Source organism: Microtus oregoni, unplaced genomic scaffold (genome assembly GCF_018167655.1).
Source record: "Microtus oregoni isolate MIOR12 unplaced genomic scaffold, Mior012 000073F_ref0000255, whole genome shotgun sequence".
Lineage (NCBI taxonomy): Eukaryota > Metazoa > Chordata > Mammalia > Rodentia > Cricetidae > Microtus > Microtus oregoni.
The window spans coordinates 3393326-3402803 of record NW_024543986.1 but is presented as its reverse complement, the minus strand read 5'-3'; the positions used below and the strand labels follow the sequence as shown (position 1 = coordinate 3402803).

Genomic DNA, 9478 nt, shown 5'->3' with positions numbered 1-9478 from the left:
TGGCAGATTTGGGATTATCACATTACAAGTATTACGTTCATGTGCAAGATGAAGTATTTCCTGCTCAATTGTGTAAAACCCTGTAATTGAGGAAAGCACTGACTAGAGACATACTACTTGGGTTATTATTATATAGCAGGCTAATGAACCTGCTGAGTATCAGAATTCTAGGCAAGAACCTCACTACATGGTAACTCACTAAACAAGATGTAAATAGCATCTGGCTTCATTAGGATTATAAGTGTTTCTTTGAAATGTTTTGAAATTAAATACAGAAGAAAATCAACTAAGTTTTTGCACTTAGTGATTGCAAGTGATAGACTGCTTCCTACTCATATAGAGGACTGTCTGTGTTCATTGTTCTCAAAAACTTCACAAGTTATAAGTTATCACATATGTCACTTCTCCTCTTAGCAAGTCTTTCATCTTTGGTGAAGATTTCTGTCCTTGGCTTGTGTGGGAAATTTCCAGGAACAGAAAGATACCTCAAATAATGCCTCGAAGTAATAAGATATCTAAATGACACATACTTATCAATTTGTTTCATTTCACAAAGTTTCCATTATGTAGGTATTATCATCTATTACATATTACTATCGTGTGTTCTCCATTCTGTAATTAGATGTAGGGCTAAAAATAATTGAAGTCATTAAACCACAAAATTATTAGGGTTCAATAATGTGACTGAACTCATTTTTGAGCACAAAAACCTTTCAGAGGGGCATCTTGCCTGACTTTACTATTATTGTTTCAAACTTTCTATGACTACCCTTCAAAAATGATTTCACAGTTTAGAAATCACTGTTTCAAAATGTTTTCATGGTGGTAGCATTATATACATTAAGAGATGATCAATATTTTGGAACCTGTCAAAAGTCATACTATTGGTTTACATGTGATTACACTGGGTAATAGAACTAAAGCAGAAATAAATTGTATTTATATTTCAAAGTATTTATTTTCTTATGAGAAACCTACACTACCTTGTGTCTAAATATTTCATAAATTAATAAACAGATGAGTACTTAAGACTGTCTGAACTTTTGCATCAGGAATTCATAGCCTGGGTGGCTTCAAATGACAGAAATGTAGTTTTTATAAAGCTGGAAGCTAGGAAGTCGAAGATCAAGGACTTGACAGATAAATATTTTAGTGAGGTTTCACTTTCTGGTTCAAAGAATATTGTCTTCACATAGTAGAAAATATTCTAGTGTTTTTATGAACTAATTTTCTCCCAAAGGAAGAAAATTTTACCACCTTTCAGTAAAAGATTTCAATAGATGTGTTTCACGGGTCTCAAACCTTCACTATCTCCAAAGAGAATCTCAAAAGTTGTTTTATGCAACAAATTTGAAAGCAAACACTATCTAGAAACTAAGAATTTCAGAACTAGGGATATAGTTCAGTGGCAGCAGACATTTATATTATGCATGAAGTACTGGAATCAATCAATCACCAGCAAAACACACACACACACACACACACACACACAATTTGCATGCAAGACACCTCTAATTTTTATAAATTGTGAAGTCACTTAGTCACACCATATATTCCATGAAACGATTAACTGGATTGCCTGAAAAAGAAGAACCCAGGAGAAATCCCAAGAGTAAACTTCATTTCCAAGCCTTGTAACTCAGTCTCAATCTGGCATACTCCCAGAGATAAACCTCTTTAGAAATATACACAGCGGGGTCTCCCCACCCCCACCCCTAGAGCAGTCTCCCCCCTAGATCCACTGCCCTTTGGTGCAGACAGAAAGAACAAGTAGCAACTAAACAGGAGGAGAATGGCACTGAGGCAGATTTCCAGCAACAAGTGCTTCAGGGGGCTCCAGAATGTCTTTGAACATGACAGTGTTGAGCTGAAATGTAAAATGAGACTTGCTGTCTACCTGCCTCCACCGGCAGAGAGTGCAAAGTGTCCTGCACTCTACTGGCTGTCTGGTTTAACTTGCACAGAACAAAATTTCATAACCAGGTCTGGCTTTCAGCAAGCTGCCTCAGAACACGGCCTTGTCGTCATTGCTCCAGATACCAGTCCCCGTGGCTGCAACATTAAAGGAGAAAATGACAGCTGGGACTTTCGGCACTGGTGCGGGCTTCTACGTGAATGCCACTGAAGACCCCTAGAAAACAAATTACAGAATGTACTCTTACGTAACCGAGGAGATTCCACAACTCATAAATGCCAATTTCCCAGTGGACCCACAGAGGATGCCTATTTTTGGTCACTCCATGGGAGGCCACGGAGCTCTGATTTGTGCTTTGAAAAATCCTGGAAAATACAAATCTGTGTCAGCATTTGCTCCAATTTGCAACCCAGCGCTCTGTCCTTGGGGCAAAAAAGTTTTTAATGGATATTTGGGACCAGATGAAAGTAAATGGAAGGTGTATGATTCAACCTGTCTCATGAAGTCCTCTTCAGGTTCCCAGATTTACATACTAATTGATCAAGGAAAAGATGACGAGTTTCTTCCAAATGGGCAGTTACTCCCTGATAACTTCATAGCTGCCTGCACAGAAAAGAAAATTCCTGTTGTTTATAGGCTACAGTAGGGTTATGATCATAGCAACTACTTCATTGCAACCTTCATCACCAACCACATCAGGCATCATGCAAAATACCTGAATGCATGAAAACCTTCAGGTGGAAGAATCTCATCGGGATTATAAACCTTGGACCACATGGAATTGCTCAGTAAAAGATTTGGGGTTTCCTCTCAAAAGATCATCCTCCTGCAGTTGAATCACTTTTCTGAATAAAGATATCAAACTTTCAAAAAAAAAAAGAAATATACACAGCGCCAACCAGAAAGATTTGGTACAGCAGTGTGCAGAGAAAATACAGAAGAACAAATAAAATTTAGGAGTCACTCCATCTTTTATCACAGGAAGATCAGAATCTCTGAATATTTGCCCATATTATAATCTAATCTCTTTTTATAAAAGAATAACTTTCAAATGCATGTTAGGCAATAAATTTATTTTATTACTTTTCAAAGAAAATATTGACCCATTCACGTATCTTAGATTAATCTGATTTTGGAGTCATGAATAATCTAAAATGAAGCTGTTAAATACTCACTATACATAATTTTCATGCAGCAATATATAATTACATTTATATGATAAAAGATTGTCAAAGTCAAGAAGATATGAGTAAGAATGATATGCACAATTCTGGTATATTTATTTTTTTGAACTCACATATATATGATTTTATCAATAACATTGTTAAGAACATATACAACATCTATGTTCAAAACTAATGATTCAAATTTGAAAGGAATAAAGCAAAACAAAATACATCTTTTATCTTAACTAAGGAAAACTATAACTGTCTATTCTTCAATTCCATCAAAGACTCCAGAAGGTTATACTACCTAAATGAACAAGAAATGCATTTTAAGCAACTTCCAAAACTCTAGATTGACAGAGACATCTTGCTGCCTGGACAGTCACCCAAAGATCTTCTGTAACATTGGAGCAGCCATCATCAGCCTACAAGCCAATAGTATTTGGCAAACTTTTCAATAAAGCAGGAAATTTCAAAGACAATTCTGCCTATATGGGCAGTTTTTCAGTCACTTTCTCCTGTGTTCTGTAGAATGTCTGGCAGACACTTTCATGAAGGAGGAACCCTAAACGACTGTCTCACCTTCTTTAGACAACTTCAGCAGTCATTTTTCTGTGGTTCACACATGTCCAGTTCATACAACATACCATTAAGCAGTCCAGGCAACTGCAGTGTCAATATTTGGGTATTTAGACATAGCTCACTCTAACCTTCTTCCTGCTTTTTTGGGGGAAGAGTAATTTATGGGGTTTACAGAGACCATTGATGAGTCTGAGTCTACCAAACTACGTTAGTCTGGATGGAATCCACAGGTTCTCACCCTCTGTGGAAGCAAAATAAGAACCTCTTTTCCAAAGCAACATATCCTTAGACACAAATTTTGAAGTCAAGGTACCTTTAAGGTATATATGTTGATTTAGCTTAGCAGCCTGCACAACTAAATGTGTCTCTCTCTCTATTTGGCTCATTCACACTTTTAAAAAATTCAGAGAAATCACAACAATGTTTATAATCCAGATTCTGTGTGTTTTCTATCTTTATGTGGCTTATTTTTCTTTATTCCTTCATCTATGACTATCTGTGCTGTCTCTTTAAAGACTGTTTTATCTTTTTTATGTTCTTGTTCTTCATTCTCTCAAGCCTACATACATTTTTAAACACACTGTGACCCGTTCAGTGGTTTATTTCTGTGTGAATCTATCTGTATTGCACATCTGTAAATTATTTTCTGACCAGGAGTGCTTTTTCTTAATGATAAGCAGGTGTGGCTAGGAACAAGTAAGTGGTACTGCCTGTTGGCTCTGCCCAGTCCAACGTGAATAAGGCATGTTTGCTGCTTCTAAGAGACATGCACATTGCCCCAGCTCCAGGGTCACAGCAGGTCTGTGTCACCATTAAGCAATTGTAACAAACTGCTCACAGACCCCATTTAAGTGCTCAGTATCCTGAAAGAGTCAGACTTCATGCTGCCAGCACAAACCAGGAAGCTACTATTTCTTATGCCGAGTCAGTAAGATTGTCTTAAAGGAGTCGTGGTGCCCCTTCTTGCCCCGAGAAAACAGAACCTATCTGAAAAAAATTTTTGTTACCAAGAAGCTGTATTTGGCTCCTGTTTTTGTGAGTCTAGAAGCCTTTCTCGTAATGCTTTCTTAGACTATATGTGGAAATTCTTTCGCCATGCTGGCATGCCATTTTGTAGGCAGAAACTGCTCGGTCGATTTTCTGGATGCCCAGATCCAAAATAATCACTCAAACTATATCAATTAAATCACTACTTGAAAAGTCATTTAAGCGTATTGCAAGCTAAAACTTAAACATCTTAAATTAACCTATTTTTATTAATTTTGGTATTGTGGCATAGCTGTGGCTTATGGGGCAAAGTTCTTGCATCTGGCATTTCTGACAGCTATATGGCTTCTCATTGACTCCACCTACTCTTCCTTGCTCTAATTGTTTGAAATTCCCACCCTGGCCTTTTCTGCACTGCAAGAGGACCAAAGCAGCTCTTTATTAACCAGTGGTATTCACAGCATACAGAGGGGAATCCCATATATTCTCTCTTTGAGTTTCTGTTCTGGGTTCCTTCAATGGTGGTCTCCATTGAAGAAGTGTGAGCCAAAGAAGTCCTTTCCTTCTGAACTTGCTTTTTGGTCCTAATGATTTGTTGCAGTAATAGAAACACTAAGTGAAGAAAGGCACTCTTCACGCTACCAAAAGAGAAATGCAAACACCAACAACACGACAAAATTTGAACAACAATATGTCCTGCCTGCAATGGATTCTAGGGTAGTGGTAGTACTGAACTAGTGGGAGTAGCCAACAGGTAACTGATTCACCTAAAGCCCAATCCACGAGATGGAACCCATGCCGGACATTGCTTGGGTGACCAAGAACCAGAGACTAGATATCGCAGGGACCCATGGTAAAAACAAATAACACTAGTCCTATAAAGGAAATAAATGTAATGTAAATGACTCCTGATGATATGCTGCTATCCTCATACAACAGGGCCTTATTTGGCTATTCTCAGAGAAAATCCTTCCTGCCACAGAAAGGGTCATATGCACAGAGAGGGTGGCAGAGACAATTCTTGAAACACACATTTCTAAAGAGGATGTCTCCATTAAATCCCTCTCTTCAGAACACAGGGAACCCTGTGAAAGAGGAGACAGAAAGAGTGTAAGAATCAGCAGGGGTGGAGGACATCAGGAGAACAAGGCCCTCAAAATCAACTGAACAAGGCTTACATGAACTCCTACAGACAGAAGCAGCAAGTACAATGTCTCCTCTGGCCTGCAATAAGTCCTCTGTGTATATAGTATAGCATTTAGAATTATATTTTTATGAGACTCCTGAGAGTGTGATAGAGTAGGTCCCTGACTATTGTGCCTGCTAGTGGGGCTCTTTGCCTACTGTTGGGTTGTCTGGTCTGTCAGGGTCTAACCAACATAAACTATCTCTCTGGACTGGCATGGCAGCCTCGGAATAATTGTGACACAGTTCACACAGCAATATTGAAAGGCAGTCTCAGGGTTCATTCAAATCCTGAAGATCACCTGCATTTATTCTCAAAACAGTTTTTATCTCCCAAGGTGAACTGAGAGGGAAGTTCATTAGCATTCTATTTCCAGGGTAGCAGGACTAAAGTCACATCTGCATCTCTGTCATTACCTTGGAATTAACACCTCTTCCCAGACAGTCCTCATAATTACAAAGAAGGAGCAGAACAACATCAGGGCATCCTGACCTCAGGGGACAGCCAGTCCGGAAAGTACTTTTAGCACCTCAGCTGCTATTGTGGCTTGAGATCCTGGCTGCCAATACAAGTGTGGCATGTATACTACTTAACCACAATTCACTCTCTCCTACCAGGACATCCATCATCTAATCTGGTGCCCCATAAGATCACATCCAAAACTGCCTCCAGCTATTCCTGTAGTTTGCATTCTCCCTGGGCCTAGGTCTCTCTGCTGGGATATGACAGCGTTAATTCCCTTTCCCTGCAAGGCAGCAGCTATGACCATTCCCTGTGTATATGATTGGCCAATATCCGAGCAAATGTGGATATAATCTGCAATGGTACCCTGCTTTTTAAAAGGTCTTAGAGCTGCCTTACATACAGCATTACTGTTCTCAAAGTCTAACTGTTTAACTTTTAACTGCCCTGCTTCTGTGTCTCCAATCAACCTATGAGATGCCTGTGTTAGTCTGGAAACAAAGTCCTGAGCTAGTTCATCTTGTCCCTGTCTTATACCAGATAACTCCTCAATCTGTTCTTTTGACGATGGAAGTCTAATCCAGGCCTTCTTGGCCACTGAAGTAATTTCGGCATATGCTGCTATATCCAATTCTAACCACTGATCTCTTCCTGGGTAAGGTTCCTCACTGGCAAGCATTTCATATGAAATAGGAATCTAATGAGCTCTGCTTCTCTCAGCTGTGGCCTGACATTGGTTTGAAAATTCAGTTTTCCACAATAGCTGTCTCCTCCTGACAGGCAAGCCTTGGCTATCTGCTTCTAATCTGCTTGTGGCATAGCTTCTACAGCTATATTCTCTAACAGCAACTGTGTAAAAGGAGCCATGGGGCCGCACTGAGCACAAGCAGTTTTTAATTCTTTGAGTAACTTAAATGATATGGGAGTATGTATCCTAAGCAAGTTTCTTTGCACATCTCTTTGCCCTATTATGGGAAAGAATGGAAACCCTTGCATTTCTTCCCCTCTGCTAGTGGTTTTTCTAACACAGGATTGTGGAGGAGATTCACTACTATTGTTATGCATCTGCTTCACTTTTGGAGTGCTTTGTATTGTTGCGGGTCTAAATCAGCTATTATGGTAAGAAGAGAATTACTCTTCTGACAAGAGGCCTGGATCTCCATAGATCCTAGTCTGTGCGATAGCGAGTTTATCATCCTTCTCAAGCCTTTTCATTCCTTCTGAACCTTATTATTCTGTTCCTGTCTCTCAGCATTGCTGGTTGCTAGTAAGGGAGATGAAGACTCCCTTTTACAATCTAAATCATTAGTCTCTGACTGATTGCAACTACTCTGTTCTGTAAAAGCATCTAGCAACTCCTCAGGTGGTGTGGATGGAACTATCTCCTGCTGGTCAGGATTTAAGTCCAACCTTTCCTGTATTAGCATCCAGAAATGCTTTCTGGTCCACAATTACAATAACATTGGTAAATCTTTATCCTTACTTCTTTCCATGAACCAACATCTATGATTCTGAACTCAGAAAACCGAGGGCATATCTCCTCTATAAATTCTAAAAATTCCTTTATCTGATGTTGCTGTATTCTCTCTCTTCTCTCCTTTAATATATCTCCAATCAACTGTATAGCCATTTAATTGCTTTTTCCTTGCCCCATATTTCTATATTTACAAATTTTACTCCCGATATTACTGTCCCGCTTTATCCTATGCTTCCTTAAATTCTATTCTTCAGTGCTCATTATTCACATGTCGACCTGTGTTGCAGTTTTCCCTCGTGGATTCTTCACATTCTCCTCCGTACTTCTAGTCCCTTCTCCAGCATTTCTCGGGGTTCAGCACTCAGTCCAATGTTACAGGCATCACTATGTCGGGGTCCAACTCCAACATAAACTAAACTTCTGGCCTGGTATGGAGGTGCGGGAATAATTGAGACACAGGTCACACAGCAAAATCAGAAGGCAGTCTCAGGGTTCAATTCAAATCCTGAAGATCGCCCGCATTTATTCTCAAAACAGTTTTTGTTTCCCAAGGTGAACTGAGAGGGAAGTTCATTAGCATTCTATTTCCAGGGTAGCAGGACTAGAGTCACAGCCACAGCTCTGTCAGTAGCTTGGAATTAACACCTCCTCCCAGGAGGTCTTCATAATTACAAAGAAGGAGCAGAACAACATCAGCATATCCTGACCTCAGGATACAGTCAGTCTGAAAGTGCTTTCAGCACCTCAGCTGCTGTTGTGGCTTGAGATCCTGGCTGCCAATACAATGCAAAAATAAGTGGCCTGTGTAATATGGTCCTACACTGGTCCAGCCTCAATGTGATAATTTTTGTTTTTTCTTATTATAGCTTATTTTCTTATTTGGTTGTTAACTCTTGGACGTCTATTTTTTTCAAATAGGAGACAGAAGTGGAGTGGGACCTGAGGGGAGAGAAGTTGGAAGCAGAACTGGGATTAATGAAGGGAGGGGAAAATGTAATTAGGATGTTTCACTTTAGAAAAGAATCTATTTTTAACTTTAAAAGAAAAAATAAGTTGTTTTCATTGGCATAAGGGTTCCCAGGGCCCTGAACTAGTTGACTTTCATGGACACTGGGTGAGAGGAATCACATACAAATAAGAGTTCACATTTATTGGTTAGCTGGAATAATAATGATGATACAATGTGTACCTGGTAATAAGAGTTTATATAATCCTTTAAGAAAGATTTTCAACACAGCATTGGAACTGGTTTAGTAAGTAAGTGGTAATGGCAGCTATGCCAGATTAACAATGCTCCTTCCTCAAGATGTGCATGGTAAAAGAAATGCCAGATAACCAATGTTCTAATCCCAAGACGTGCATGGTAAGAGGATGAGAAGACAGTACAAACTGCAATTCTGATTTCCATACATATGTTATGCACTGTTCACGAACTAGATAGATAGATAGATAGATAGATAGATAGATAGATTGATGGAAGTATGGATAGATGGATGGATGCATGCATCATTGCATACCTAGCTAGCTACATATATACATACATGCATGTATACATGGTAGATAGATGTTCAAACACATATTTAGATATGATGATAAACTAAACACAAAAATATAGTGCTCTACTCAGACCCACACTGAGCATGACTTACTACTCCCATTTGATGCACAAAGAATGAGGATTCAAACTACAAAGTCTTCTAAAC

The 9478-nt window shown here is 39.2% G+C and overlaps 1 pseudogene; it reads left to right on the top strand.

Annotated features, from left to right (window-relative positions):
• The first annotated feature begins 1789 nt into the window (after positions 1 to 1789).
• On the top strand, positions 1790 to 2642 carry LOC121441154 (annotated as a pseudogene).
• The last annotated feature ends 6836 nt before the right edge of the window (positions 2643 to 9478 follow it).